We start from the raw sequence: 8,861 nt of genomic DNA, 5'->3' as shown, positions 1-8,861 counted from the left end.
AATATATACACATGCCTTTTCTCCTCTTACCGTTTTTATCCTGGTTTATTACACACTTCCGTTTTCCGCGTGTACCTCCCATTATCGTCTGTAACGTAACGATTGTATAATCATATATATATATATAATTGCTGTTTAAATTAAAGATCGTTATTATATTATATGTACATATATGTCTGCGGTGAAATTGACGAGACGATGATTTTCTCTCTCTTTCACTTCCGCGATCGTTTTTCCTTCCTTCGTCAACGTTACTTGCTCTGCTAAAAAACGATAACAGTAACGGCAATAGTAATTTATGCCACCGTCTATTACATATATTACACCTATCTTTACGGTAATTAATCTCCGGCTGTTCCAGTAACCCAGTTTACTTTACTTCACTACTTGTATCCTCGTTCGTGTTACACTTGTGCTTCTTCTTCTTCTTCTTCCTCTTCTTCTTCTTCCCCGTGTCGCCGTTTTGCCGAAGCACTTGAATCCGTTGTCGATGAGCGACTTGCTTGTCATCGTTTCAACTTATCGTGAATGTATTCGCCGAATGAACAGCGGACTGTCTTAAGGGGTAACGCCACTGTAACGGTCCAAAAAAAAAGGTTTTTTCACGAATTTTTTGCTTCCAAAATTGAAAGTAATTGAAAAAAAACTTTTAAGGGTGTTATCGGGCATACATTAAACTTTATTATCAAATTTTTTTACAGCAAAAAAAAAACAAAATGGCGGTTCCACAGCTATCTTCCCGGGGCATGTTTTGCTTGCAGGGCTCCGCGGCACGCAGCACCACTGGTGCACTTTTGAATCTAGAACAAAAAAAAAAAAAACCATCAATCTAGAGGGTTATAGCTAGAGAATGTCGATCGGATTTTAAAAATTATCAATTTTTGTGGATTTGGCGTGCGTTTGAAAAAAAAAATTGATTTTTGACGAAAAAACGGCTAGTTTTTTGTTAATAAAAAATCAATTAATAAAGTTATTGAAAATCCCGATCGACATTCTCAAGATAATGTTAATGTTCACATCTGGTCAAAATTTCAAGTAAAAAAAATGAAAATTGTTCGAGTGATGCTGCGTGCCATTTTGAAAAACCGTGTTTCGAGAAAAACGCGTTTAAAGTTTTGCGAATAGTTTTTTATTGGAAAAAATAAAAAAAAGGAGGTAAAAAAAAATTTTACCGTTAGTCTGCAATCCCAGCACCATACATTTGTCCTTCGATGGCCAAATTTTCGTCTTCTTCGTCTTTCCTGGTAGATTTTTGGAGCGCACGCGCACTTTTTTCCGCGTCGCTCAGAGATGTCTCCGCGTGCGTAATGCGTTTGGCGTCGGCTTCGATGCAGAAATTATATAACTGTACACCAATTTCCACCTCTAACATCTTGAATATTTGAAGATATAAATTTGAAAAAGTGGTAAATTCGAAAAATTAACGACGGAGCCATGAATCGAACCTGGTATCTAGCGATGCTTTACCGGAGCCTTACTCCACTAGACCACCTAGCCGCCCTGACTCTGATGTCGTTAATTCCTCTCATCACCAGTTAGTTCAAATTTGTTTTCTTGTGCTGTTGTATGTGAATATCTTGTATGTATATCTTGAATATTTGCAAGACGTTGGTAAGGCCGCCATAGAATGTGCAAACAGCGATATCCATCGCGATATCTAGGACAGTTTTTCCGCTTGAAGATGATTTGGGGGCCAAAAATAAATTTTTCTCGCACGGGACCTTTTTTTCCTTATTCTAGAGGGTTTAAACTATTTTTGAAGCCAATAAAAAAAAAATCGATTTTTCAAAAAATTTACAGTGGCCATACCCCTTAATTAACGAGCACCTGTACGCATCCGTTTTATTTCCTGTCGCGTTCCCGTAATACATATAATCGGTTACGACGTTTCTTGACTCGACTTTTTGGCATCATCCTCGTCGCCACTTTTTATCTTTTTGCCTTTTATTTTACGCGAAAATGACAAAACAAAGCTTTTGCTGCCACTGTGCAGCACGTTTTTAAAAGCAACGAGCAGCGCGTATGCTCGTCGTTGTAATCATGATCGGCTCGAATGCGAACGACGGGACGTCTTAGAATTTTGCGTGACTCATCGGTGTGAAGTACGGTTGATAAATTTTGCCAAACCTTTCTCGTTTCTTTTAGGACGACAACACAGCAATTTATACTTTCGAAACATTTTTCTTTTTTTCTCTTGTTTGTGTTTACGTTTTATTATGACTCGTAGGTTTTAACGCTCCTCGAATAATTTCGTTATTCATTTGGTCGTAATGTAGGTTATTACATTACCTAGCAGTTTTGTTCTCCAATTTTTTTTTTTTATTTTCTTTTTCTACCACGGAATTTTTACGCACGCATGATTCAACACCCGTTGTTTAAAAATAAATCTATGATTAATTTCAATGTCTTTCGATTACCAGAATGCGTTTGAATGCTTATCATCGTATTAATTCTCTTTCACACTCCTGGAACTGTTGCCTATAGTTATATTTAATTGCATTTTCACGCCCTCCCCCCCCTCGCTGCGTCTCGACGTTTTACATTAATAACGAACCGTTGTAACATCGTCAAGTTAAATAATCAATTAACGCTTGAGACGTTACACACGAAAGATCGTTTTCAATAATTATTGATAATATCGTCAACCCGATTATATTAAAAAACCAAATATCTTTATCTTCAATATTGCGGTAGAAGGATCGCTGCTGTTTAAGTAGGTGGTTTGCGGATTCCGAGAGTCACAAACATGACAGTTTAAAGTCTGGCACGCCGAACGAACGAACGACTTTCAGACCTTCTTCTTGCCGTTGTTGCCGCTTCTCCTGCTTCTGCTTGCTGCAGGGTCAGTAATTCACGCGCTCCGGTTATTTTTATGACAGCTTTTATACACGTGGGGCATATAGCGGCGGCTAGCTTTTGCCTTGCCAATGTTGCGAAATAAAATACCGTTTATTATATGTATGTATATGTATATATATAATATGTCGTACAAATAACAACTGCTGCAAGCGCAGCAGTGCAGCAGTCACGAGAGTTGTTTTTTTTTCTTTCTTTCTTTTTTTTTATTTTTTTTTGCAATGTATCGCAACGCAAGCTTTTTGTCAGTACGCAGCGTATGTATGGTTTAAAAAATACCGACGGCCACAACCTCTTCGCTTCGATCTTACGAAACGGTTAATTATTTTGATAATAGGTACTTGATGATTATAAACTCGACGAAGCGTAGCTATTAACCCTTTCATTCGTCCGATCGTACTTTCTCTGAAATGGTCGCCTCGACTCGATTTCTCAAAGCTTATTAATTTTTATTTACCGCATGAACAAGTATTTTATTTATGAAATACTTTATTCGTATTCAATTAATTATTCGTTGGCGTTATCGGGATTAGCGTATCTTGTTTGCGAATAGCTGCGGTGGTGGATGATGAAAGATATTATTATTCTATTGCAACGAATGTGAAACATCGTTCATTCGTCAATAATGCTTTTACCTTGCCGAACGAGTCTCGAGTCTGTACGCCTCTTTTTTCATCTTCTCTCTCTCCCTCTTTTTTATTTTTTGTTTTTTAATTTCGTTTACTTTTTATTACCCGTCTGGACGGACGAGAACAATGCCGTGATAAATTTACTTTCACGTTAATGCACGTATATATAGATAAGAGAGAGAGAGAGAGAGAAAGGAGGCGAGCCTGGTGAAAATCGATTCGTGTATAAAATACCCTGAAAATTGTCTACCGCACGAGTGCTGCGCAGCAGCAGCAGCAGCTGTATGTACGTGTAATACATACTGTAATACGAAGCTTAAACAAATGTTATTCATAAGCTATTATTTTCAAACGATTTGACAATGGTTTTCAAAACGAACGGGATTCCCAAAGGCAAATCAATTTCGAGCTGGGCGATTTAATGAAAAGAAAGAAATCAGAAAAAAATGTACGACAATGCAAACAAGTTGTACGCGTGCCCGATCAGTTAATTATTGTTTTTTACACGCGATGAGAGAACGAATAAAAATTAGAATGAAGTTGGCAACGTTATTATAACGATATCTGTTTAGGAGGAATCGTTGCTTCGAACCTTTAGGAATTTCTGAAATTTAGTATATCATGACAAACAAAAGACGCTCTTATTTCGAAGAAACGATTTGTCCTTCTTCAAAGTCATTGTAAAATTGCCAAGTTACGATTTTTTCCCTGACATTTTATTTGGACGTAAACGTTACTGACTTCAGCCTCGCGAATAAAACAGCTTTTCCAAAAATCGTAAAATTGTACGCAGGAAAGTGAATATTTTGCGAAATTATTCGCCGTTATTGCGACTTCTGTCCGTTTGAACATTCAATCGATGTTCGAACGAGTCAATTGCGATCAAGAACAACCGACCGTGTGAGAAAGTCCGGAACGATTGGCATTTTATAAAATTCGTGCACATCGCACGCGATTATCAAGACTCGTTAATGAACGACGAGTACCAATTACCATATCCGGTTTAGCTTGTAACGCCAATGAGGACAAAACTGGGTCACCCGATTCGTTCCTTTTTTCACGTTAAAATCGACTAGGTATAATCTATCCACTTGAACGACGAACTTGTACGACAGACGATACAAAAGTTTCAAACGCGTGCATCGTATCCGTATTATACGCATACGCAGCAAACACCAGTCGTACACATTTTGTTGTGTAGTAACGTTTTATCCCGTTTGTCTGTCTCTCCTCGTATAATGTTTGAACAATTTTTAGAGATAAATTTTACCGCGTAACGTTGGACCGATGGAAATATATTTCGCATCATATTTGAATAAATTTCCCATGATATATACGATTTCCTATTATCACATTATACCTGCATTACGAATATACGTTTACAACTATAATCATTTGTTGATATTATCGAATTATCGTTTGATACTAGCAATAAAAATTGTACGACGAATTATTGTCTATGAAATTTCGTGATAGATTCACTTTGCTTTACTACCATACGTACATATACACGCGTATGGATGTAGTTGGTAGGCGGTGGATACTTTGCTCCGAGATTTTGCTTTCCCGAGTTGAGAAAGTGTGCAGGAGGGGGGGTACACAATGTGTGTGTGTATATATATATATATATGCACATATGCAGAGGTATGGGCATTATAGAGTTAGTTTCTCTCTCTTTCCCTCTTTAGTCTTTGCGGTGGAATTTCTCTGCAACAGCCACTTTTCAATTTCAACTTGTAAGCTAGTTTTTCTTCCTAAAAAAATCGGTGCACTTCACTCTTCGATTCTCTTTAGAGCTCTGCAGCAGACAACCCCTCACCCCGGGGGGGGGGGGGGGGGGGGGGGGGGGGTAGAATTTATATCGATACTGTTTATTATTACTATACAGATTATAGATTGAAGTTGAAATTCATACCACGTTAAATCTCATCAGCAAGTACATCAGTAGCGAGATCCCAGCATGCAAACAGGTTTTTCATATAGTAGAAAAAAATGTGGATATTTATATCGAACGAAATATAATTGAGTCGGTGTTTTTCAAACGTTGAAGAAATCAATCGTTATTATAAATACATTGCTTACGTTAATCCAACAACGGTAATGCTTTTTTTTTTCATCTAATCTCATTTTCTTGGTTTTTTAATAAAGAATCGCGTGGGTCAATAATCTTTTTTTACTCTCGGATAATGAAAATGAATCGAAAACATAAGCTGTTCCCTTGCGGTGGGAAATTTTAATTCGTTGTAGGGTTAACTTTTGATAACAAGTTATAAGAAATTACAACGTACTCGGAACAATTGAGAGTCGAGAAGTGCAGCCGGAGTAGATGGACCAATGCTGGCGGCACGTGGTGTACAAACATCGTCCTCGTCTCTCTTTCTTCTTTTCCTTTCTTTTTCTTCTCTTCTCTTCTCTTCTCATCTCATCTCTGTGGCGTAACAAAGAACGTTGACGACCCTCGAAATCCTCGCTGCGACGACCCAAGATGACCCGAGAGGCGACCCAACCGAGTCAAACTCTCCCTCCCTTTCTCCCTTTCTCCCTTCCACCCTTTTGCCCCCGTTACTGTGCTACTAACCTTAAAACTAACTCTGAGTTATTCTCGACGGTGGCAGGCGAAGGGACGTATTCCGGGTCGTATTACTCGTGTAAGGCCGACGTGATGTACTTCCGAATCTTTATCTCGTACCTATCTCGTATTTTTACTTTTATTTTTCTTCCTTTCTCTTTCTCTTCTCTTCGCCCAACGCAGGCTTGCCTTCGATTGATCGGTCAGATTTGTTAGAAATATATAGTTTTTTGCGAGAATGCGGGGAAAGAACCGAACATACTTAACCGTTTGAAAGAGAGCGGATTTTATTGTATATGTTTGTTTTTTCGTTTTTGTATTTTCCTCTCGTTTATCTATCAAAATGCTTGATCTACGATCTTTCGCTCAGGCTTATGCTATACGCGTATGTATATATATATATATATATACCTGTGTATGACATATCGTTATAGAAGATTATCTCTCGGTGTGACCCAAATCAATTGTTGGTCGCGATGTATTGTTGCTATCTATATTTATTTCTTTTTGTTTTTTACTCCCATCTTTTTATTATCTTCAAAATTTAGATAGTAAAGGTGAGAACATATACGATATTATATATACGTACATACATACATACATACATGTATTATTATCAGAAATTTATCTCATATAATACACTATAGATTATACACTTCAGCCTTTGATTCCAGGCATGTGTATAGTTGTCATTATGAGTGTAAATTATCAAGTCAGCGTAAGAAGAATGAGGAAAATCGAATTTTTGTCAAAAAAAAAAAAGAGGTAGAAATATTCTGTACTCATAGGTACATACCTACGCGATATAGTTGGATGATATGTTACACGTACGTAGGCGGTGTCGATTCGACTCAACTCGGCGCGCGTCTCGTATACAATATAATTGATGACCGACGAGATTCGCGGCGAGGGCAAACAAATTTTTCACATGCGGCGCAAAAAAAAAAACCGTATCGAAGAGAAAAGAAAAGGAAAAAGTGACTAAATGGCGACAACGATAACAACAACAACAACAATAATAATAATCATAATAACAACAACAAGATGGCAGAGCTTGGTCCGTACACACATGTAATATGTATATACACCATTCATGTACACCGTGTACGTATACCTTGCGCCTGTGTACGACACGCGTCGTAGGTGCGTTATGTGCGTGCAAAGGTAAGTACGAGGAAGTTGAGGAAGCCGCGTCGAGGTCGGGGAGTCGATACTCGGAGCCTTCGACCGGCGCATTACCGATGACAGACCGGACGTAAAGACAAGATGGATGGGCTGCGCCTCTGTAATAATTATTTTTATTTTTATTTTTCACTCAAATCTTGGCCAAGCATTTGTATTTATAGATGTACGTAATACGTCGACACAACGCGTGTAGGGAATGAATACGATCGCGGGAGATGATTTTGAAATTTCGATAAAAAACAAAAGATAGATTTTTTTTGCAGCGTGTTGCGTGAGGTAAAAGAAAAAGATTTATTATCGTTCGATGCAAACAAATGGATGAAATCTGTTCAGAGTTGGGTGTATTAATTATTTGTGTACCGAGGAAGTTGATTCGATTGCAGTTTTTGTATCGTTCGTACGAGATTTGAATGCGAATTCGATATATAAAGTCAGGTCGGATCAAAGAGATGTGGTGGTTAATGACGAATGGATTCGCGTATATGTTACACGCACGGCATCGTCGTGATAGATTTTTTAAAACGGTGAATCTCAATCATTTCGTAACGGAGATGAAGAAGAATCGAAAGAGAGGCGAGTAGCGATGACGCGATTAAATTATTGATCTACAAACAAACTACAGCGGGGATTATCGTCGATCGATCGTCGATCAATTGTACAAGATTGATGATCGGACGAAGCAAATCTCGTTCTAGGTAGTAAATTTATCGTCGTATACGGTGTCTCGCGATAATTTGGGAGAAGAGAATCAGGCAATGGTGCATGTTTGGAACAAATAGTGTTATATCGCAACTTTAGGATTATCCGATATATTTAGCAAACTGTCAGTACAGCGTACCAACAAGAACAGATTTCGTTGATCCAACTTTTTCAGGTATTCTCCGCAGGTGCGAAATAGTAATTTTTGTTTCAACGTTTCAATGCGTTAACGTTACTAGCTAAGTTCAGTCTCGTAGATGAGGTGGTTGGTTGGTTGGCGATAAGAATTTGCGTGATTCAACGACGGTGAAGTTAGTAACGTCAGCGTAACGAAACATTAGGCATAAAATCATTACAGCGCAATTTTCGAATGACGTCCAAGGAGTCATCGTTGCAAAATATGAGCGTATTTTACCTGTAACGGTTTACCGAATTCCCGACATTCACCAAAGGTGCGAATTAACGATTTTTCCTGTAAACATGCATCGCTACCGTAACGTTACTTAACTCCATCCTCGTGTAATTCGTCACGGTCATCATTGCGGTTGGTTTACGGCTTTGCGATGCAACAGTACGGGGTATTTTAACTAGGGTAAGAAACTCTCGGGCATTACGGGGATTTGCGACGAGGCTCTGCTCCTTTTTCTCCTTGTTCTTCTTCTCGCTCCTCCTTGGCGGTGGTTCTCCTCGAAGCGTTTGGCGTCGGTATTGCCTGGTCCATCGCCGACAAACTCGCTACCGGTGGTTGCCCTGGCGACCCCATACCACCCGCCATCATGCCACACTCTCTGCCTCACTTAAACTCCCGCTCCGTGCTGCTGGATGGACGGATGGACCAACCTGGACCAACCGAGCGGCGTCTTTATTCTTCTCTCCGTGTCTTTCTTCTATCCGTCGTCAGTTCTTAACGATCCCATTTCTCG

At 38.9% G+C, this 8,861-nt stretch overlaps 1 protein-coding gene across 3 annotated transcripts in view; it reads left to right on the top strand.

Annotated features, from left to right (window-relative positions):
- Window positions 1-8,861, top strand: part of LOC124310058 (uncharacterized) — a 151,375-nt gene that overhangs the window by 2,879 nt on the left and 139,635 nt on the right. The gene's annotated exons all lie outside the window — the stretch shown is intronic.

This window comes from Neodiprion virginianus, chromosome 1 (assembly GCF_021901495.1).
Source record: "Neodiprion virginianus isolate iyNeoVirg1 chromosome 1, iyNeoVirg1.1, whole genome shotgun sequence".
Classification (NCBI taxonomy): Eukaryota; Metazoa; Arthropoda; class Insecta; order Hymenoptera; family Diprionidae; genus Neodiprion; species Neodiprion virginianus.
This window is presented reverse-complemented; position numbering and strand designations above follow the sequence as displayed.